General features: G+C 45.7%; 1 long non-coding RNA gene across 1 annotated transcript; it reads right to left on the bottom strand.

The window, feature by feature from the left end:
• Positions 1 to 2264: 2264 nt before the first annotated feature.
• Positions 2265 to 19563, bottom strand: LOC128352869 (uncharacterized). Its single transcript, XR_008320667.1, has 3 exons — positions 19084 to 19563; positions 11506 to 11576; positions 2265 to 2537 (listed from the first exon to the last, which is right to left on the bottom strand). It is a non-coding gene; the product is annotated as an uncharacterized LOC128352869 (long non-coding RNA).
• Positions 19564 to 23258: the final 3695 nt, after the last annotated feature.

Here is a 23258-nt window from a genome sequence, read left to right as displayed (position 1 = left end):
CTGGGGCTGAATGTAGCTCCGGAGAATACATGATCCCAGAGCCTGGGTTAAAAGTTCACTTGAGCCCTTAACTTCAGCTAAGAGCTGGGTGGGGCTAGGCAGCACTGAAGTGGGGCTAGGCAGCACTGACCCTCTGGGACTGGGACTGGGCCTGATCCCAGCAGTTCTCATTACCAGTCTAATCCAGGCTGGACTTCCCTAGCCTGGGTTACAGTGTGCGTGAGAACAGCCTCAATATGTGGGTTTAGACACTACATGGAACTATGATTTATTTTGTCTTGTGCTTAGTTTGTATGTTTGAACTCATGCCAGTCAACAAATCATGGGGCTATTCTCACGATTTGCCAAAATCGAGCTAGGAGAGCCTAGCCCGATTTTGGCTGATTGTGTAAACCACCAAGCTTGCAGGCGAGCCCGGTGGCTTACAAGTGGCTAGCCCGCTTTTTTAGCCCTCCCCAAAGCCTGGGTTTGCGGAGTGAGTGTGCCACAAACCCGGGCTTTCTGAGCGTGAGTAGCTGTGGCGCGGCGCCGCACCACGGCTACTCACAAGGAGACCCCCAGAGGGGAGGCAAAAAGCTGCCTCCCGGCTCCAGGGGTCTCCCCAGTATGCCCTGTGCACTCGCGCAGGGCATACTGGAGCTTCTGGGGGCCGTGCGGCCCCTGAGCTCCCCAGCCCCCATCGGCTCCATCACAGAGCCGGCAATCGTGTGGGCAGCCGATCCAGACACCCAGGGCTCCCTCCCTGCTAATGTGCAGGGAGAGTCCCCGCGCAGCTCCTGAAACCAGGTCTCACTGATTGTGAGACCCGGCTCAATGGCTTCTTTCAGGAAGTCAAACCATAATCTGAAACCAAGGTTTGAAGTTGGTTGGCTTGTTCTAACCATGGTTTTGTGTGATGTCTGAACCTGCAATCATAGTTTAATCTTGGTTTGCTTTTGTAGCTCTGGCTCTCATATAAGGCAGGTTCACATGCAGTGGCAGCACTTGAGGCTCACGTGAGCACCAGCAGCTCCGGAAACATGTGCTCCCCCTGATCCCCATGTATTATTATTATTATTATTATTATTATTATTATTATTATTAATAAAAACTTTTATACCGCCCTTCCAAAAGGCTCAGGGCGGTTTACATTAAAACACCATTAAAATCAATTAATAATTAAACAAAAATTATTAAGCATAAAACAATGACTAACAATTAAAAACATCATAAAACAACAATTAAATAATCAAAACAATTTAAAAACAAGTTTTTAAAAGCTGAGAAAGCCTGGTTGAAGAGATGTGTTTTCAGGTGTTTTCTGAAAATTGCCAGAGATGGGGAGGATCGTATCTCAGCAGTATGCGCATTCCACAATCTCGGGGCAGCGACCGAGAAGGCCCGTCTCTGTGTAGCCACCAAACGAGTTGGCGGTAACTGGAGACGGACCTCCTCAAGTGACCTCAGCGGCCGGTGGGGCTCATAGTGAAGAAGACGCTCTCTTAAATACCCAGGGCCTAAGCCGTTTAGGGCTTTATAAGCCTCTACTTCCTGTTCAGGTTGATATGCTGAGATCAGTCATGACATCTGAATCCACCAATCTCAATCTTGGCATATCCTGCCCAGATGCCAGGGAACCTGACATCCGTAACAGAGATTTGAAGTAAGTTACAGATATCAGGTTCCCTGCTGACTAATGACCAATCTCAACATGTAAGAACCTGGACAGGAAGTAGAGACTTGGGCAGGTTGGGGAAAGCACATGCTCCTGAGACTGCCGGTGCTTGCATGAATCTCAGGTGCCACCATTACGTGTGAACCCACCCATAGAGAGAGCCAAGCCTAGATTTATGGGGGGTCAGGAGAAAGGGTGGGACCCAAACCAGGGGTGTACCAAGGTTGGAGTAGGCCCAGAGACAAGATTTTAAAATGCCTCCCTCCCCACCCAAAGCTCAGCTCATGAAGTAAAGAAATCTTAAATGAGGCTGAATAGTGGTAACAAAAAGCATAGTAAAATATATAACACCTATGTGCCACAACAGAACATCATCCTAAATTATTTTTTAAAAGGTTTTGTAAATTGTGGATGATGCAAGTCATTTAATGGTACTAGAGAAAGACATGCTGTTCTGGTAGCTCCAAGTCTTAACACTCACATCAATTTCAGAGGATGAATACAACTGAAGGAAGGCTAGGCAGGTGCGCAGCTGGGGGAGTCAGTCATGTGACTTGCCTCTGGGGGGGCCCCCAAGGCAGTGGGCCCCCAGACAACTGTCTCCCCTTCCCCTATTATAGTTATGCCCCTGACCGAAACAAACTACAACATGGTGAAACAAACTAAGATTTGGTGATCATCTGTGTTACCAGTTCAGGTTTGTTAAATAAACCTTAGTTAAAACAAAGAGTGGTTCCGCATGATATCTGAACCCAACCAGTCATAACAGAAGAAGTCAGCAAGGTGAAGCATCAGTCACCATCATGATCTCCTCCTGCTTCCAGTGCTTCTTCAGGTAGGACTGCCCCACCCTTCACAGATACCAGTAGAACCACCAACTGCCCTGTGAGGAGAAGAGGAGAAAAAATCAGCCAGGCACAGAACCCAGGAGGCTACTCACACACTCCATGCTGCCTCCCATGGGCGACGCAGTTCAAGCAGCCGGCAGTGGCAAATAGGCAACATGGAGCATGTGGGCAGCTATCTGGGTCCTCCATCACTGGCTGCTGTAGGAGCAGCAGCAGCTCTGTTCCTCTCCCTTCCTCTCTCCCACTGAATTCCCTTCTCTCCAAGTATCATACTTGTCCACATCCCCAGACAAGTATGATGCTTGGTGAGAAGTTGATTCAATGGAAGAGAAAGGAAGAGAACTCGGGCAGAGGACCCAGGCAGCCATCTGCAGGGAATGCTATGCAAATGGCCAGCAGCAGCACAGGCACACTCTGCAAGGAGGAAGGCAGTAGCATCTGAGCATGGGAGGAAGGGTGGGGCAGCGTCAGCACTGATTCCTGTCCCCAATGAAGTCAACGACAGGGACCAGAGCTAAGCAGCAGCAGCAACTGGTGGCCAGCAAGGGGCAATGGAAGTATGTTTCGTTGCCCCCCCAAAGGTGCTGTCTGAGATTATTGCCTCAGTTTGCCTCATGGGGTAACCACCGTTCCCACTAAGGTGCGTGCATGTGCACGCGCTCACAAGTTTTTGGATGTCTGCTCATTTCATTTTAGATTCCGCTCAGGAATCTAATTTAATCAGGAAGGTCCACTTCTGAATGCATGTACGCACACATTGAACAGCCCTGCTGGATCAGGCCCATGGCCCATCTAGTCCAGCATCCTGTTTCGCACAGTGGCCCACCAGATGCCACTGGAAGCCTACAGGCAGGAGTTGAGGGCATGTCCTCTCTCCTGCTGTTACTCCCCTGCAACTGGTACTCAGAGGCATCCTGCCTTTGAGGCTCGAGGTGGCCCACAGCCCTCCGACTAGTAGCCATTGATAGACCTCTCCTCCATGAAGTTATCCAGACCCTTCTTAAAGCCATCCAGGTTGTTAGCTGTCACCACATCTCGTGGCAGAGAATTCCATAAGTGGATTATGCGTTGTATGAAAAAGTACTTCTGTTTGTTGGTTCTAGATTTCCCAGCAATCAATTTCATGGGATCACCCCCGGTTCTAGTGTTATGTGAGGGAGAAGAATTTCTCTCTATCCACTTTCTCCACATTTTATAGACCTCTATCATGTCTCCCCACAGTCGTCTTTTTTCTAAACTAAAAAGCCCCAGGTGTTGTAGTCTTGTCTCATAAGAAAGGTGCTCTAGGCCCCTGATCATCTTGGTTGCCCTCTTCTGCACCTTTTCCAATTCTACAATGTCCTTTTTTAAAGATGTGGTGACCAGAATTGTACGCAGTACTCCAAGTGTGGTCACACCATAGTTTTGTATAAGTGCATTATAATATTAGCCATTTTATTTTCAATCCCCTTCTTAATGATCCCTAGCATGGAATTGGCCTTTTTCACAGCTGCCGCACATTGAGTCAACACTTTCAACAAGCTGTCTACCACGACCCCAAGATCCCTCTCCTGGTCAGTCACCGACAGCTCAGATCCCATCAGCGTATACTTGAAGTTGGGGTTTTTCATCCCAATGTGCATCAGTTTACACTTGCCAACACAGAACAGCATTTGCCACTTTGTCGTCCACTCCCCCAGTTTGGAGAGATCCTTTTGGAGCTCCTCACAATCCATTTTGGATTTGACAGTGCTTTGATACTGCTGCCCAGAACAAAACTTATTCTGCAGAGAGATGAAAAAAATTAGAGGGACCACTGGTAACCACCCCTGATCCTGCTGATATCAGTGGGGCTTACTTTTAAGTTAGCATGCATAGGACTGGGCTGTAACCCTTATTATACTGTTGATAGAAGATAGTGCAGGACAGGTGTAGGCAGCAAAGTTGGCACAGTTGCTGTTCAAGTGGCAGCTTGGGAAAAAGCATTGGGAGCTGCTCAGCTGCTGTGTAGATGCTGCGGCACAGATAAAAGAGTCATTCTGTACAGAAGCAATATGATCTGCTCAAAATGTACCCACTCTAAAGTCTACTGAGACTGGTTCTGTGCTCTGCTGAAACAAAAGATCAGAGACCCATTTCTGCTCACTTCTTTGCTAGTTAGAGTAATCATTATTTTTTAAAGTGCTCTGGGATATACCAAGGGCACGAAAAAGGAACAGGGAAGCCAAATTCTTTTGCCAAGGACAGCAGACTGAGCAGGAGTCTGTGAAACATGTGACCTGCTTGCTCCAAAGCACTACACGTCGGCAAAAGGCAGAAGAGGTGAGCCGTTTGGTCTACCGAGTGCACTGTTATGAAACGAAGGCACTCTTGCATGGGTTGCTTGAGCACTCAGCAGGGATAATTACAGAACTAGGCTGGCAGGTCCTGCTTAGGATTTAAACACAAATGAAAGAGTGATTTCCAAGCTGTTACACTTTTCCTTTGGGTCTCCAATATTGTGGATCTATGCCCAATGCTAAAGCAGATTTTTTTTTTAAACCAACGCAATCCTCTGTCATTACTGGTGTCATATATTTATAAGACAAGTCTGTGGTTCCCCACCACCACCTGCCCTGCACCATGCATTTGGTTTTCTTCATTTTGCGTGGGGGGGGGGAGCTGGGTTCAGTATGCTATACAACTTGCCTCTCAACCTACACATCTGCAAAAGGGTTACAAAAATATTTAAAAACAATGACATCCCATTTTCAATGGAAAAAAACAGTAATATAGCCCACAAATTAAACAACTTTAAACCAAATGCAACTCTCACCTTCCCACTCAGCACCTCTCCAGCTGTGAATGAGACAGGAGGGCCCGAGCTCAATGAGGTGTGGGAGGGGTGAGGAATAATACAAAACCCCAGACTAATGTGGTGCTGCCCCACCCTTCTCTAATTCTATCAGGGGTAAGGGTGGGGATCATAAGAAGAGCCCTGCTGGATCCAGCCCAAGGCCCATACAATCCAGCATCCTCTTTTACACTGTGGCCCACCAGATGCCCAGATGAGAGCATGCCCTCTCTCCTGCTATTGCTCCCCTGCAACTGGTGAGCTTAATCCAATGAGCTACTTTCAAATCCATATAGCTGTTGAGGTTTATTCAACAAAAGTGGGGATGGGAGAAATGATAAAAATAATTCCAGCACGTATATAATTTACAACAAATCCCTCACCCACATAGAGGAAAACCCTCAGAGCCCAATGATACGGTTGGGTCAGACCCTCACTCCACCCTTCTCCAGGGCCCTTCCCAGATTACACCCGAGAACAGCAGTAAAATGCTTCGGCTCGGCAGGATCGTATTGAAAACGATCCCTGGCATCTCACACTCCTACAATGAGAAAATACAGCTATTTTTCTGCAACGGACTTGGAGTGTTGTAGCACTAAATCACAAAGATAAAATCTGAAGTAAGGCATTGGAAATGTGAACGGCACCTTGCTATCAGTGCATGGACTGCAGTGTCATAACCAGCAGCACACCTAGGTAATTATAGTGCCCGGACCACTCCCGCCGTGAGCCCCCCCGCCACAAGCCCCCCAAAAACCTGCTTTGGGGGGCCTCCTGCCACCACCCCGCTGCTGCTCCACTGCACCAAACCTCCATTTTTTTTCATAATTTCAGCCACCATGTGTGCAACTGAGGGGGGGTGGCCAGGGGTTGAGCCGAGCAGGCCTTCCCTCCCCACGTGGCAGGGGCAGTGGTGGATGGAGCAACCGCTGGGCCTGTCCGTCCAGACCAGTGGCTCTTGAGAACCGTGAGGGAGCACGTTCCAAAAACTTGGGGCGGCAACAGAGAAGTTATAAGTTATGGGTTATAAGCAGCACCTTGTGTTTTGCCCAGAAACCTATTGGTAGCCAGTGCAGTTCTTTTAATATAGGAGTAATATGGTCTCTTAGAGATGACCCGGAGACCAACCTGGCTGCCACATTCTGTACCAACTGCAGTTTCCGGATGACATAAAAAGGCAGCCTCACACAGAGTGCATTGCAGTAGTCAAATCTGGAAGTTACCAACATATATACTATTGTTTTGAGGTCAAGAAATGGTTGCAGCTGATGAATCAGTGTAAGCTGACAGGGAGCACCTTTGGCCACTGCCTCAGCCTGAGACACCGGAGAGAGGTTTGGATCCAGAAGCACACCCAAACTGTATACCTGTTCCTTCTGGGGGAGTGTAACCCCATCCACAACTGGCAGATCAAAATTGTCCCCTGGGTTCCAACTCCACAAAATAAGCACTTCCGTCTTATTTGGATTCTGTCTATTTGTTATCCAGCCCTTCACTGCCTCCAGGCAGGCATTTAGGGAGGTTGTGCCATTTCCTGATGACTCTAACATAGAGAAATAGATTTGAGTGTCATCAGCATACTGATAACACCTTGCACCAAATCCCCGGATGAGCTCTCCCAGCAGTCTCATGTAGATGTTAAAGAGCACTGGAGAGACAGTGAGGTCATTCACACAACAAAAAACTGTTCTACTCAGGTTTGGGAGCTGTGTTTGCTCCCAATTTTCAGTTGTGTGGAAGCAAGGTAAGAGGAAAACCTGGGTCGAAGTGATTGTGTGGAAACAAAGTAAGAGGAAAACCTCCTACATTTCCTCCTCCCCTCCTCCAGCTTTTCCTCCTGGGAGGATGCCAAATGTATCACTCCTTTAGGTATCATTCCTTTAAGTTCAGGGATGGGGGAACCCTGTTGGGTTTGGAAGCTTAATGAACTCACAAACTGGATGCCTGCTGGATGTTCACTTTGTTATTCTGGAGTCTTAACCTAACTTTCAGCTAGGTTTTAAAAACCTCAATTTTAAGGGTTTTAAAGAGAAGTAGAAATGCCTCTTTGAAGCCAGCCGGCCTCATTCTACCCTCTCTGCAGTCCCCTTGCTTTTACTCAGCAGGGGCAGTTGCGAAGTTTATTTCCCTTTTGTTCCACAGCCTCACCTTAGACAAGTACAGTTATCTCTCCTGTTCTCTCATATTGTCAGCAGAGAGGAGGAGGAGGAGGGAGGAGGAGGAAGATAAGATCCCACAGCAGAAGAACATGGCTGAATCCAAAACATGGCAAAGGTTCCTTAGCAAAACCAGTCAGTGTATTTTGATCTAAAATCACCATGTACAGACTTTAAATAAATGGCACTGGACCCATCCCATAAGAAACAAAAGAGATGGGGCTAGAAAGCTTGACTTCTGTCAGAGTGGAAACTCCTCCATGTCAGAAGCCTGGCCAACAAGGACAAATACAGTGGGCTGTGTGTGGGCCAGAGGTTGGTATCTTAGTCCAGCTGATGTGCTCTGGACCTTGAGACAGAGAGGAAGCAGCCTCAACCTCTCAACAACTGTAACTCCTCACCTAGGGTTCTCAACTCTGAATAAAGCTTTCCCTGGATATTACCAATCCCCAATCCCTTTCAGAATATCATGCCTTTAAAATCTCCAAGTTTGCTTTTCAATCTTTCCTGGAAGCGCCAGACCAATCCTGGCAACCTCGGCCCTCTCACCTAGTGCCTCGTCTGAAGATCCGAGGATTCCTCCAGCTCCATTCTTTTGTTGCTATTTTTGTTCCATGTTTATATGGCTCTTTGTTTTCTCGCTGCTCTTCTATTCTGTTTTTTTATCGTATTCCACATTTTATTGATTGGCTGCTGCTGTTAAAACTTTATGTCAGCCTCTTTGAGAGGCCTGGCCTAAGGGGTATACAGATACTAGAAAGGGGAAGGATACGAGAGGAGGCCAATGCCTCTATACCCCCATTCTGGGCCTGCTGGGGGGGTCTGGGCACCGCCTTTGACACTCATACACATTCATATGCAGTACAATAAAATCAAGGGAATGTTAGGTTTAATAAAGCTAAAGCAGTATACTGGTTAAGAGTATAAGCAGATTCAGATCTTAGTTCAGCCATGTCCTTAAGCAAAACATACCGAGGCGGGTCTCACGATCGGTGAGACCCACCTCCAGAGGGTTTGTGGGGAGAGTGAGCTAAGCCCGCTCTCCCTGCAGATGATCATTAAGCCCTCCCTGGGTGGCCAGATTGGCCGCCCACACGACTGCCGGCTCCGTCACGGAGCCGGCAGGGGCTGCAGGGATTGGGGGCTGCACAGCCCCGGAAGTTCCAGCATGCTCTGCGCGAGTGCACAGAGCATGCTGGAGAAACCCTCAAGCTGGGAGGTTGCTTTTTAGCCACCCGGCCCGGGGGGTCTCCTCGTGAGTTGCCGCAGCATGGAGCCGCACCGCGGCAACACACAATCGTAGAGCCCAGGTTAGTGGAGCGCTTGCTCCTCTAACCTGGGCTTAGGGGAGGGCTCCGTAAGCAGGTAACCCTCTTGAGAACAACCGGGCTCGCCTGCTACCAGAACAACGTGTCTTTCTCTAGTACCATTAAATGACCCGGTGGTTCGGTCGCCAGAAAACGGGCTAGGCTCCCTTAGACTGCTTTTTGGAGATAGTGAGAATTGCCTCACCATCTCAGCCCTAGTCTGTAATACAAGGATTATTTATTTATTTACCTATGTATTTATTCAACTTCTATACCGCCCTTCCAAAAATGGCTCGGGTGTTTATGAAAAGCTTTGAGCACTGAGGAACACAGGCACACAGGCACACAGAAAGATGCCTTATACTGAGTCAGACCATTGGCCCATCTAACTCAGCATTGTCTACACTGACTGGCAGTGACTCTCCAAGATTTCAGGCAAGAGTCTCTCCCAGCCCTACCTACAAATGCCAGGGAGTGAACCTGGAACTTTCTGCATACAAACAGAAGTTCTGCTACTGAGCTGCAACCCCATCCCTTAAGATAACTATTTTATATAACTCAATAGGCACCCATCCAAATGCAAACCCAGGCAGATCCTGCTGAGCAAAGAGGGCAATTCAGGTTGAAGACCACAAGATCAGCTCTCCTCCTCATGGTTACAAAAGTAGGGCTTAAGAAAGCTCCATCCCCCCTTACCCTTTGATATATACAAAAATGCAACAGGAACAACCCATTGCCTTACAGGACCACAAGCCCACATCCTAGGGTTGCCGGGTTCCCAGGATTGGTCTGGAGTCTCCAGAAAATCAGTATCAATCACCATGAGACTACTGAAAGCATTCCACGAGATTTTAATGGTACTATATGGTGTGAAACATATTGGGGGGAAATTGGGTAACAATGCTTCCAAGAAAAGCAGAATTCAGACTTGGTGACCCTAGCATTGGGTTAGCATAGGGGTCAACAAACCTATTGAAACACATACAGCATGCTGGACCATTGATGGGAATGGAAGGCTCACACATCTCTCCATCTAGCCCTCCAGATCAGAGCTTGAGTGTCTTGCACCAAGGTGAGAGGAGGGCTGGGGCTACAGGAAGCATGCTAGAGCTTCCCATTCCCTGTAATGGCCCAGCATCTACCTGCAAATGTGCACTGGGCAGCTAGGGTAGAAGAGCTCTGTGCCAATATATCTGTGCATCTACACCTGCATTGGGAAGAAACATACCTGTATATTGTTACAGCTATTGTTATTTCTAGGCCATCTGTGCAAGCTGTATGAGACATGATTTCAAGTAGTGAGCAAAACAGTCTTATTCACATGTTCTCTTCAATGCACATACAATCTGTATATAGTGCATGCACCTACAAATCTGTACACTCAGTATGTTCAATAATAATGTAATGAGTGTACATATAGATCTGTACTCTCATTATGTTCATTATGTTCACACATTATGATCAACACATGTACAATAGTACGTTTCCTGTCTACACTTTGCATTTGAGGAGGCCTGTACCTAGGTTCACTTTTAAAATGAATGCACATATGGTCATTCACACAAACACAAGGACATATGCACACACAATCACCCTGCGTAGACATTATGTTGTACAAGCAGGGGCACAGCAAGGTTGGAGTGGGCCCAGACAAGGGCGTAGCTATAATTGAGCGAAAGGGTTCAAAGAACACGGGCCCCCAGCTCCTGAGGGCCCTCCAGCTCCATCCCTCCCTATTTTCTCCATTGTCTCCCTCAATCTGAGGGGCCGCCAGAGAGAGGGATGAACACGGGCCCCCTCTCCCCTAGCTAGCCCCCCAGAGACAAGATTTTAAAATGCTCCCCCTCACTGAAGCCTGGCATAACCTATGTGCCACAATAGAACATCATCCTAAATTATTTTTTTTAAGGTTTTGTAAATTGTGGACGATGCAAGTCATTTAATGGCACTAGAGAAAAACATGCTCTTCTGGAAGCTCCAGGTCTTAACACTCACAGCAGTTTTGGAGGATGAATACAACTGAAGGAAGACTGGGCAGGTGCGCAGCTGGGGGAGTCAGTCATGTGACTTGCCTCGGGGGGGGCCCAAGGCAGTGGGCCCCCAGACAACTGTCCCCCCTTGCCCTATTAAAGTTACGCCCCTGTGTACAAGTGTACAGATATCTGTACACAGGTTTTTATGTGAATGACTGTACCTGTATTCATTTTAAGAATGAACCTGGGTACAGCCCCCTGAAACGCATGGCAGAGATAGGAAGTATAAAGCTCTACCTGTGTTCAGTTTAAGGAGTGAACAATTTTATCTATGCATAGATCTGTACCTGTGCACAATGTACACTGTACATATGACAGAAGCCCTATTCATAAGCGTTGCCACCCTCCCTATCTGATGTCCATTAGCCCTGTTCAGCCATGACCGGTCTGAATAGGGCTAATGGACATCAGATAGGGAGGGTGGCAAAACTTCACAAATGCACATACATGCTGAGGCAGGAGTTCCAAACTGGACAGAAAGTGAAGCAAAGTGTATTCTCTATGAATATATAATCCAGTTCAGTAATCCTGCAAACTGTCGTGTTTCACCAGTAATTTTAAATTGTGTGTGTTAATAAGAAGTTGGTTTTTAAAAAGCAACACCACCACACTGGCACAGTGGTGTCCCACTAGTGGCTTAGAACTATGACACTGTCTGTCTTGAGTTGCTAGGTAGCAAGTCAGGCCAAAGTTACCTTTTTCTCCATTACAGAAGCCAGATGGCGGCTGCACACAGGGATTGTTTCACAGATGAAGCCAGAGAGTCCTATGTATTGGACATGAAAAGCATTAAAATGCAAAGACAGTTTCCAGATAAATCCCCAACTACCATGGAAAATTCTGAAAATGCTTCTGTGCTATTTAACATTTCCCCCCATGGTGTTTGCTCCTTAGATGTGGGTCCAGCAGATAATCAGCAGGTATATATATTCAAGACTGGTAGCCTTTGCACAGATTGAGCACTGTGGTAACTGTCTGCAAAGCATTACTAATTTTTTTTAAGCAAAATTCCTTGTACTCTGCATTTAAAAAAACCCAACAACCCTAAATTCTGCAACAAGAAAAGCGGCATTGGAATTATTTAAATTCAGCAGATGTGCATATAATTGCTTATTTTAATTTACTAATTCTGCTAATCAGAGGAAAGGGCTATGCAAGACACTGAAACCCCCCATGGCTCAAAATCCAACTGATGAATGTTGTAGTCATATAGCAATAGCAATAGCACTTACATTTATATACCGCTCTATAGCCGGAGCTCTCTAAGCGGTTTACAATGATTTAGCATATTGCCCCCCAACATTCTGGGTACTCATTTTACCGACCTCGGAAGGATGGAAGGCTGAGTCAACCTTGAGCCCCTGGTCAGGATCGAACTTGTAACCTTCTGGTTACAGGGCGGTAGTTTTACCACTGCGCCACCAGGGGCTCCCTGGTGGCGCAGGGAGCCCCTGGCTTGGCTTGGCTTGGCTTGGCTTTTGAGAGAGGGGGATGGGGTGGGACTGAAAGATAAGATTGTCAGGATCTTTTGTCCAAACTCCATGATTTCCCTGCATTTGTGAAAAATCACACAGCTTGGCTTGCCATGGCATCTTTATAGTACGATCCAGACCTAACTAAGCTGGAACATTTGCATTTCTTGAGTTACAGTACAATTCTGTACTATACTGTACAATTCTGTACTGTCCCCTACTAACTGAGCAAAGAGGCACCTTTTAAAAGTGGTGATTCTCTTTATTGAGCAGGGGGAGAGCAACTGGCCCAACCTGTCCCCACAGCACAGCATCCCTCCAGCGGCTGTTGCTGGTGTCTTTCTTACGTTTCTTTTTTAGATTGTGAGCCCTTTGAGGACAGGGATCCATTTATTTGTTTCTGTCTATGTAAACTGCTTTGGGAACTGTTGTTGATAAGCAGTATATAAATATCCACCATATTCGTATTCATATTCTGTGCCACTTTTCTCAGAAGTAAGTCTCACTGAGTTCAATGAGGCTTACTCCCAAGTAAGTGTGCGCAGGATTGTAGTCTTATCCATTCATTCGATTTCTATACCGCCCTTCCAAAAATGGCTTAAGGCGGTATACACAGAGAAATAATAAATAAATAAGATGGCTCCCTGTCCCCAAAGGGCTCACAATCTAAAAATAAACATAAGATAGACACCAGCAACAGTCACTGGAGGTACTGTGCTAGGGGTGGATAGGACCAGTTGCTCTCCCCCTGCTCAATAAAGAGAATCGCCACGTTAAAAGGTGCCTCTTGCCCAGTTAACAGGGGATAATAATATGGAGCCTACCACACAGGACAGTTGTAAGGATAACTGGGATGGTGTTTATGAAAAGCTTTGAGCACTGAGGAACATAGGAACACAGAAAGATGCCTTATACTGAGTCAGACCATTGGCCCATCTAACTCAGCATTGTCTACACTGACTGGCAGCGGCGCTCCAAGATTTCAGGCAAGAGTCTCTCCCAGCCCTACCTACAAATGCCAGGGAGTGAACCTGGAACTTTCTGCATACAAACAGAAGTTCTGCAACCCCATCCCTTAAGATAACTATTTTATATAACTCACTAGGCACCCATCCAAATGCAAACCCAGGCAGATCCTGCTGAGCAAAGAGGACAATTCAGGTTGAAGACCACAAGATCAGCTCTCCTCCTCATGGTTACAAAAGTAGGGCTTAAGAAAACTCCATCCCACAGGCTTAAATCTGTGTACTGTAGTTTATGTGGTTTGTGGATCTCAGATCAAACTATTAATTCAACTGACATTTTATTTATTTATTCATTCATTCGATTTATATATCGCCCTTCCAAAATGGCTCAGGGTGGTTTACAACAGGATAAGAACAATTAAAACCAGCTTAAGAATTAAAATCAAAACTATAAAAACAGAATAAAACCAAGTAAACATTCAAACCGCTAAAACGCTGGAAAGCCAGGGCAACCATTTAAAACAATTTTATACAGTTTACAGTAGTTTAAAAACCCTGGAAGGCCAGGCCTAACAGATAGGTTTTAAGGGCTCTCCTGAAAGACAGTAATGAACTCAAATTATGGATTTCTGCCGGGAGTGCATTCCACAGCCCAAGTGCAGCTACAGAGAAGGCCCCGCCTCTGAGTCGCCACCAGATGAACCGGTGGTAACTGGAGATCTTAGCCCTATTCAGATGAAATTGTATGAGTTTACAAATGTCTGTACACTCATATGTTTTTGTGTGAATGACATTTTAAAATGCATTCATTTTAAAAGTGAACCTGGATACAGGCCCTTCAAATGTATGGCACAGATAGGAAGTGTACCACTGTACCTTTGTCCAACATAAACTGAATAACTAGACCCGTGTACACATCTGGACCTGTGTACACTGTACACTTGCTGTATGAGTGCTGAGCGTATGAATGATTTCCAATGAGGCAGAAGTGTTAGTCTGCTGCAGCAAAAACAATAAATGGTCCTGTAGCATCTTAAAGACTGTGACTGAGGAAGTACCTGCCCCAGAGTGGGAGGCGCCACAGCTCAGTGATGGAGCATACGCTTTGCATGCAACCGTCCAGACATTAGTTTTGGGCGGTATAAAAATATGTAAATAAATAAATAAAATAAAATAAATAAATGCAGAAAGTCCCAGATTCAGGAGCATCTTCAGGAGCATTCCCAGATGGCGATTTTACTTTGATTAACCACGGAAGGGCCAGGGTGCATTCACATACTATCCAGCTTTAAGCTGAAGTCCCTTTGAGCTATTGAGAGTACTCCATACACAATTCAGGTTTTTCATTGCACACTGGAACTTAGCCCGATTTATGTCCGGGGGTAAAAAAAAAATAAAAAAATCTACTTTTTGCATTATTTTTTTAGGCAAATTTGAAATATCTGTAACTTGCAGTACTTCATCCCTCTTAATCCTGCAGTAAAGCCTGCTGTCTGGGAAAGCTCCTGGGAGAGCTGGAAAAGACCCCTGTCTGAAATTCTGCAGAGCTGTTGCCGGGCCATATACATAACACTGAGCATGATGGGCAAATGGTCCGATTTCGTATAAGGCAGCTTCCTATATTCATGATCTACTGCCTGATGAAACTGACCCACTCAGTTAGTGTTTGTGCCATTTTCTCATGTACATGTGAATCCAGGTGAAATGGCAGCAGAAAGAAGTCAAGTAGTGGCAGCAAAAGATATCAAAGCTCCTGGAATTCTCATTTTTCTAGACCCCCAAGTGTGGTTCTTTTACACAGTCCTTGAAGATAAGTAAGGATATAAGGAAAGAAAAACCTGATATGTTCAGCAACTGCTGGTCTCTACTGACATTATTTTAAGGAAAGGATGAATTAGCTACTCTTAGAGCTGCTGTGGATGAATGATTATACCGAACATAATTTTGAATAATTCCTTATTCAAAGTCACGGTGTGTTTCTGAATAGGGCACAGAAAAGAACAAGAATTACTGAGATTATTATAGCATATTATCTGTGCTGAAATCCATAGAAAACTTTGCTTTTCCTTTGGGGAAACCTTACAGTCTGGGGAGAGCAGCTTTCGAATGAGGAAGCTGCAGAAAACGCTTTGTGAAGGGGGAAAGTACTTTCCTTTCCCCATGCTCTTTAAAAACTCACAGTCAGGTTGCTGTCATGCAGTTAATCACTGAGAGCAAGAGTCTAAAACATGCTTGAGAAGTTCTGAATGAGGAATAAGAAAAGTTAGCGGTATTTAGATTCTTATCCCAAATTTATTTAATTAGTTAAAGCAGATTAAAACTGTCTGCTAGAGCAGGGTTTCTTAACCTTGGGCCCCCAGATGTTGTTCGACTACAACTCCCATCATCCCCAGATATGGCCTTTGTGGCTGAGGATGATTGTAGTTGTAGTCCAACAACATCTGGGGGGCCAAGGTTAAGAAGCCCTGTGCTAGAGACAATGCACTTTTCCCAGCAAGGTTCTCCTAAGATAACCCTTTTCTAGTTAATTGCAGTCTATACATACAGTATATGAAGATGCTGTCTCCTGAGTCACACAGTTGGTTCATCTAGCTCACATTGTCTACACTGACTGGCAGCAGCTCTCCAGGGCTTCAGATAGGGGTCTCTTTCCAAGCCCTACCTGGAGATGTCAGGGATTGAACCTGGGACCATTTTGGATGCAAAGCATGCACTCTGTCACTGAGCTACAGCCCTTCTTCACCCCCCCCGGATGCATTTCTAACCTTTCAGAACAACAGTGCACATGCCAGAGGACTGAGAGAATTGCATGAGACAATGCCTGCAGAGACTGGATGTAAACGCCCTTGGCTAGTGAGGATGTCAGTCCCTGAGTCTACCTAGTGCTGCTCACCACTGTATAAGGGCCATTCTGACAGGGCCATAGCTCCGTGGTAGAGCATCTGCTTTGCATGCAGAAGGTCCTAGATTCAATCCCTTGCATGTCCAGGTAAGGCTGAGGAACGCTCCAGCCTGAAACCTTAGGAACATAGGAACATCGGAAGCTGCCATATTCTGAGTCAGACCGTCGGTCTATCTAGCTCAGGATTGTCTTCACAGACTGGCAGCGGCTTCTCCAAGGTTGCAGGCAGGAAGGAGACCTCAGCCCTAACTTGGAGATTCCAGGGAGGGAACTTGGAACCTAGATGCCCAGAGTGGCTCCATCCCCTCAGGAATCTCTCTCAGCCCTATCTTGGAGATGCCAGGGATGGAACTTGGAACCTAGATGCTCTCCCCAGAGCGGCTCCATCCCCTAAAGGGAGTATCGCACAGTGCTCACACATCTAGTTTCCCATTCAAATGCAACCAGGGTGGACCCTGCTTAGTTAAGGGGCCAAGTCATGCTTGCTACCATAAGACCAGATCTCCTCCCTGAAGATTTTGGGCCAGTTCATGTGACCCAAAATTGGCTATAGACATGCTGCAAGTCCAATGCACAGTCAACCTGGATGTGCAGTGAAGTAAGTAGCCCCCCTCTTGCTTCCTTGTACCATCACATATGGTAACATTTCTGAATGAGGTTGTAGAGCTCACCCCATGCAACGAAGCCGCTGAATGCCAATTTTGCCACATGGGCACCCTGAACTCATCACGTGTCGCAGCCAGGGCCAATGTTCAGGCTCCCATCTCCAGCTTTTCAGCAATGTGTGTCCTTTTATTTAAATAAGGAAACAAATCCTATTCGTTCCCTTCCCTGGCATCTCCAAGATAGGGCTGAGAGAGATTCCTGCCTGCAACCTTGGAGAAGCTGCTGCCAGTCCGTGTAGACAATACTGAGCTAGATAGACCTATGGCTTGACTCAGTATATGGCAGTTTCCTATGTCTCTATGTTCATTCTACCTGAGTGTAAAAGAACAACACATAAATTTGTCTGCTGGCAGAACAATCTGCGTTCCAGATGGGCATGGAACCTAGGTTAGAGCCATGCAGATAGGAGTGGTCTTAGTCCTCAGTGGCCCTCAGGGGTGGACATCCAGACTAATGCTGTGCTTGCGTAAACATGTGCTAGCACAAACATGTGCTAGCCCAAGGATTAGTGCTAGATAGTTGCAATAGGTCAGGAACTTGCATTTCAGATCAGTGTTGAGATATCCACAATATTGTAGTATAATAAATACCACATAAATACCACATAGCAGTATACAGAATGTTGTGGGAGAAAAGGACATAGTGCAAGGATGTTGGGTAAAGAAAGGAACGTCTGTTCTAGACTAGACCTTGCACATGCAGAAGGTTGCACAACCCAGGCTACGAACAGGCCCACTGGGTATGTGCGGCAGCTTCCATAATGGCCACCGCAACAGGCCGAAGACTGCCCAAACAGGGCAATTTGCTGCATAATGGAGGCCAGCGGGGGGAGGGGGAACCTCCGGAGACATCAAACCTGTTTGATATCAAACCTGTTTGCACATCCCTAGTCCCTATGGAAAACCAGGAAGGTATACTTGGTGAGTCAGTTAATTGACTCTTTTTTTTTTTAAATTGATGGAGCGGTGGGGCTAGACTTTCAACAAATATAGGTTGTATGGTATCAAATGAAAGGTATGGGTAATGGTCACAGTGGAAATACTGACTGATATCCTGAGTAAATTACTTGATGGAAGCCCAATTGAAATTCAGTAGTCCTTTAGAGTAACTCCTGAGTGGTAAGTACTATTGAGTAATTTATTCTGGATGTCAACCACTATGTTTTGAATTAAATATGACTGATTTTTCACACCTTTGGACCAAAAACCAATTCCTTACACAATATTGCACTTTGTAGCAAGAATATCTTTCACTTGATACCACATACATAATACAACCCATATTTGGGTTAACAAAACAAAACAAAATTTACTGACTCAGTGGGTGCCATTTTGTTTTTTAAATAACTCAATTCTACCATAGAGCTGAGCTGCATACCATCAAAATTCATAATCTTAATAATCTAACAAACATTGATATCTTCAGCATGGTGAGCCAGTGTGGTGTAGTGGTTAGTGTGCTGGACTAGGACCGGGGAGACCCGAGTTCAAATCCCCATTCAGCCATGATACTAGCTGGATGACTCTGGGCCAGTCACTTCTCTCTCAGTCTAACCTACTTCACAGGGTTGTTGTGAGGAGAAACTCAAGAATGTAGTACACCACTCTGGGCTCCTTGGAGGAAGAGTGGGATATAAATATAATAATAATAATAATAATATAATAATAATCTCTCAATGTTTATCATCAGTGGTCCAATGGGACATTTTTTCATCTGCAACTGCTAACAGACTAATCTCCTGTAGCCACAGATTAAGGCTAGAAATGACCTTCTTTTCGGAAACATACTTTTTTTGAAAGAGATATTCCTTATTCCAGGGCATCACAACCCCATGAAACATAATGAGTTCATACACAATAGCTGTAAACTGTCCATTTATTAAATCTGAATTTGTAGCCTTACTACAGAGAGAAAGAATGTGTTCTGAATGTTTTTGTGCAATTGTTGGAATTTAACTGATCTATCTTGGGGAAAACACAGCCTTTCCCAAACATTACTGCTTGCCTTCTTTTGTTCTTTTCTTTGTCAGTAAAAAGTTTCCACAGTAATTAACAAAGAGCCCAATTCTCTCTGATTAGAAGGCAAGCAATCATAGAAAGGCCATCTAATCTTCTCACTGCCTTGGAGAAATCAGAATATATCCGCATATATATACTGCAGTTATTATTCCTTATGGACATATGAAGCTGTTCACTTGTATTTAGTTCTACATACCTGAATATAACAAAATGAATTATAAGCAGTTTGTTGAAACGGTCCTGGCCCTACCTTTTTTTGGAGGGGGGAAGAGTTGATATGCTTTAATATTTTCAGCAGGAACAAAAACGGACAGCATGTCCCACCAGTATAGTGTGGTTTCCTAGGTAACTGAACTTGTAATAAGGTGATATCTAAAACTCAGTTGTTTCAAATCAATTTGTCGTTAAGGCCATACTCAAGTGGGGGGGGGGAGCCACACACAGTCCTAAAAGAGGTTGAAACACCAATGTTGCTTCCCTGACTGAAGATCTGGGAGCATTTTCAGTACCATAAACCTATTCCTCTTCTAAAATAATCTGGAAGTGGCAGGCCTGCTACTGTTGTGGATATATGTTATTGTTATTGTCTTGTTATTATTTTGTAAGTGCCTGAAATAGCTAGGTGTTATTCATTTAAAATTTCCTGTGAGTTGTATGTTTATCTGGGACAAAAGCAGCAAACTTCTCATAAGGAGTTAGCCTCATAAGCCACTTTGAAAGAATTGTGGTCACATACTTGATGGTTATGGACACAGAGGTAGCCTGGGTCATTTTGGGGATATCCCCGCCCCCCCGCCGCCATGAGGGGAGCTCCATGTCATACAGCCCTTGAAATGGCCTGAGATCCAATTAAGAATAGTCACAGACGGGAGGTTGTAGTAAACCGGGTTTATTTGGCCAGGATTTATTCTGATTTCATAAATGGACAATTTATTAGTTAAATTTATTTATTTAGCCAGCATGGTGTAGTGGTTAGAGTGCTGGACTAGGACCGGGGAGACCAGAGTTCAAATCCCCATTCAGCCATGATACTTGCTGGGTGACTCTGGGCCAGTCACTTCTCTTTCAGCCTAACCTACTTCACAGGGTTGTTGTGAAAGAGAAACTCAAGTATGTAGTACACCGCTCTGGGCTCCTTGGAGGAAAAGCGGGATATAAATGTAATAATAATAATAATAATAATTTGCGACGATATCTATAATAACCAACAGTATTGATGATAAAATCCAGCCATCCCAGGTCCTTGGGAAGGACTCGATGTCTGGATAAAACAAACCAGTCAATAACACCTGTCTGACAGTGTAAACAAGAAATAATAATAATATTCTTACTCCCTGTACAGAGTGGACATGCAAATGGCCTCTGTGCATGCGCAGAGGTCACAAAATTGGCCCCTATGCATGCACAGAGCCCCAAACTGGGCCAGAGAAGGCCTAAACCAGGCTGCCGCCAGCCCTGGCTGCTCAGGGGGAGGGGTGGGAGAACCACCCATGCCCCCACCACCCACCTCCACAGCCTCAGCTTGTACTTGTAAGTACTAAATTACTCCCCTCTTGCCCCCTCTAGACTTAGGAACAAAACCCTGCCCCTTTACTGGTAAAGGGGGATCCTCACCAGATTCCCCTTTACCAGTAGAGTTCTGAACTGGTTCAAACTGGTTCAGTGGTCGAACTGGACCAGGCCGGGCTGGCTCGGTTCGAATCTGGTTTGGATTCAAACTGAACTGGCAAAAATGGTTTTGTGCACCTACCAAGGAAATATCCTTGGCTTGTGTCTTTGAGAGATTATCAGAATTCTTTATGGGATATTGGCACAAGCTTGGCTCAGCCACCTCAAAATCAATGGGCACTTTCCTCTTGCAACAGGTACCCATCTCTAGTCCTTCTGCTTCCAGGTGTTGCCACCAGTCTCCTTGTGTAGGGGCAGGAGAAGGGTGGGGCCTTGGGGCTGCCTCCCAACCCCAAGTTCTGCTCTGTCCATCTTGGCATGTCCACAGCCCTTCCGAGGACCCTGGGCCCTTGGAAACTGCCAAGCCCTGATGCCGGCCATGGCTGACACATCTCTGAAAATAGTATTGTTTTATGCTAAAGTTCAGCTCGTGCAGACCAGTGGTTTCTGGCTTCGCAGGAGGAAGCATGCATCTTCAGTTCTGCTGTTCTGAAAAGTCAATCATAACTGCTTCCAAGAAGCGGCACAAGAAGAGACATTGAGAAGAAGTGAAAGAGGCTCTTCATGAAAGGGAGACTTACTGCAGTGGGTAAGGGAGGGTTGCCTCTGCCAGAGAAGCCATGGTGAGACAGAAAGTTACCCTGAAGGGCTGTGAGTCAGGAAGTTTAAGAGCTAGATGGGAGGCAGGTGGATGTAGACCACCCTAGGTAGGGAAGAGAGGAAATGTAACCAACAGTGGCTGGCTGGTTGACTGGGCGGATTTGGGAGAGTAAAGCCCGAGGTGGAGAGAAAATGGAAGTTGTGGTGGGGGCAGGATGGGAAGCTGCACAGAAGGAAGGCAGGGCTGGGAGCTGAGAGGAGAGCAGTGATTGCTCCCTTATTGAAAGGCTAGCTTACCTCTGGAGGAGGAGGGATCGGTACATATGAGGTTTGCCGGTGGGCTGGGCTGTGGGCTGTCTGTGTTTGTGTGTAAATTGACTTTGAGGTTCATCTGTGGGGTGGAGTGTGTGTGTGGTGTGTGTGTGTGTAGTGGGGTATGTGTGTGGCTACAGTGTGTGTGTGGCTCCAGTATGTGTTTGTGGGGTGGCTGCTGCAGTGTGTGTGTGTGTGCGCGCGTGCGCACGCTCATGCATTTGCACTAGTTAACCAAGCCAGATTTTCCTTTCCGAAAACTTTGCAAATTCAGTAATAAAAAACCTCCAGTTTAAGATAAGAGTAAAGATGGGCTTACGTTTTCACTTGTACAATAAAAAGCATGGAAATTCCAAGTAAAGGGTCCAGCTAAACTTCTGCACCATAGAAGCTGTAAAGACTTTGCACAGTGTTATGGAGAGTGTTAATTTTTTTGATGGGCGTCTGCTCTAAAATGGACAGGGGGGCTGAGCAAAGCCATTGTGACCGAAGAAAAGCCATTTTTGCACTGGCCTGTTTGCACAGTCCTGTTTTTGCAGAGAACAGCATCTGTTATTGTGCACTCAGTGTATGGCCTTCACTGCTCCCCTCCCAGTCAAAACAAAACTGGGCATGACAATGAGCTCATTGGTTTCTGAAGTTGTCTGAAGTGGGAGGGGGGAATTGAGAGTGAAACTGTATAACAGAGACCTGTACCAGTGTTCTGGGGCAGAAGGGAAAGATCTAGAGTAGATATTAATGTGGCTTGGAGACATATGGGATAGGAATATCTGTTCGAGGGTGAATTTACCCATGATGGGTTTTGTGATTAATAAGCAGAGCACTAAGGAAGCTAGCCACTCCAGTTGAAGAGTAGAATACAGAGTTTCGTTGTTGCAGCTATTTATAGAAGACACATGGAGATTCTTGTAGAATTAAAACACTAAGTAGATTTATTGGTGAAGTACACTTTGGATAGGAAAGACCTAATCTGATCTATAGGCTACATACTGAATAGGTAGGGAGAGAGAGAGATGTTTCCATCTGCTCTCCAAGAAGAAAGGAAGGGATTCTAACCCATCACAGGAAATGCCTGAGGAGTCAAGGCAGGGGTCATAGAGTAGAGGTAAAGCAGGGACAGGTAAGGAGACCCTCACTAGCTACCTCTACTCCCAGTGCCCCTAGTGGTCATTAGGATAGTCGGTGCAAAAGGTCGATGCATTGGAACTCTGTCTCCAACAATATCATCTCTGAAAGCTTTTCTTTTAGTAAGACCCTCTGGGAGAGAGGGAGGAAATACTTTCTATTTTGGAGCTTGTTTTTGTATTTTCTTTTGGTTTTGTCTTTTTGTTCTTGCTACTGTCCTTGCAATTGACACCTCTACTTAAGTGTGTGCCTTGACTTGATGTCAATGATTGATTATTGATGCTGCTTTTCCTTTTCATATTAAAAGAGATATTAGGGGAGAAAAGAGTCCCCTTTCTTCATTTTTTACTTGTCTGGACTATCCATGGCCTAGCTTAGCCTAGGACCATAGGCATTCACTTCGTTCGGTGAGAGTGCGATAAAGTATACGTTCTGGGCAGGCACACACCTCTCCCCCCTCAGGGCTGTCATATACATGACAAATGGCTCGTATATCATGCTGGCTTTATAAATGAGTCTCCATGCAACCACACTTTTCCAGGACAAGTTTCCAAGACAGAAATGGCCTATTGAATCTGTGGCAGATTATTTTAGGACTAGAGGTAAATAGGTGGCCTTTGGGAGTAGCACTGTGCCTTGTAGAGATGTATCAGGCAGAAATCCATCAGGGGCATCTCTAGGAAGTGACTGGGGAAATTGCACCTGTTGATTGTCTGCCTG

Source organism: Hemicordylus capensis, chromosome 4 (genome assembly GCF_027244095.1).
Source record: "Hemicordylus capensis ecotype Gifberg chromosome 4, rHemCap1.1.pri, whole genome shotgun sequence".
Taxonomy (NCBI): domain Eukaryota; kingdom Metazoa; phylum Chordata; class Lepidosauria; order Squamata; family Cordylidae; genus Hemicordylus; species Hemicordylus capensis.
This window is presented reverse-complemented; position numbering and strand designations above follow the sequence as displayed.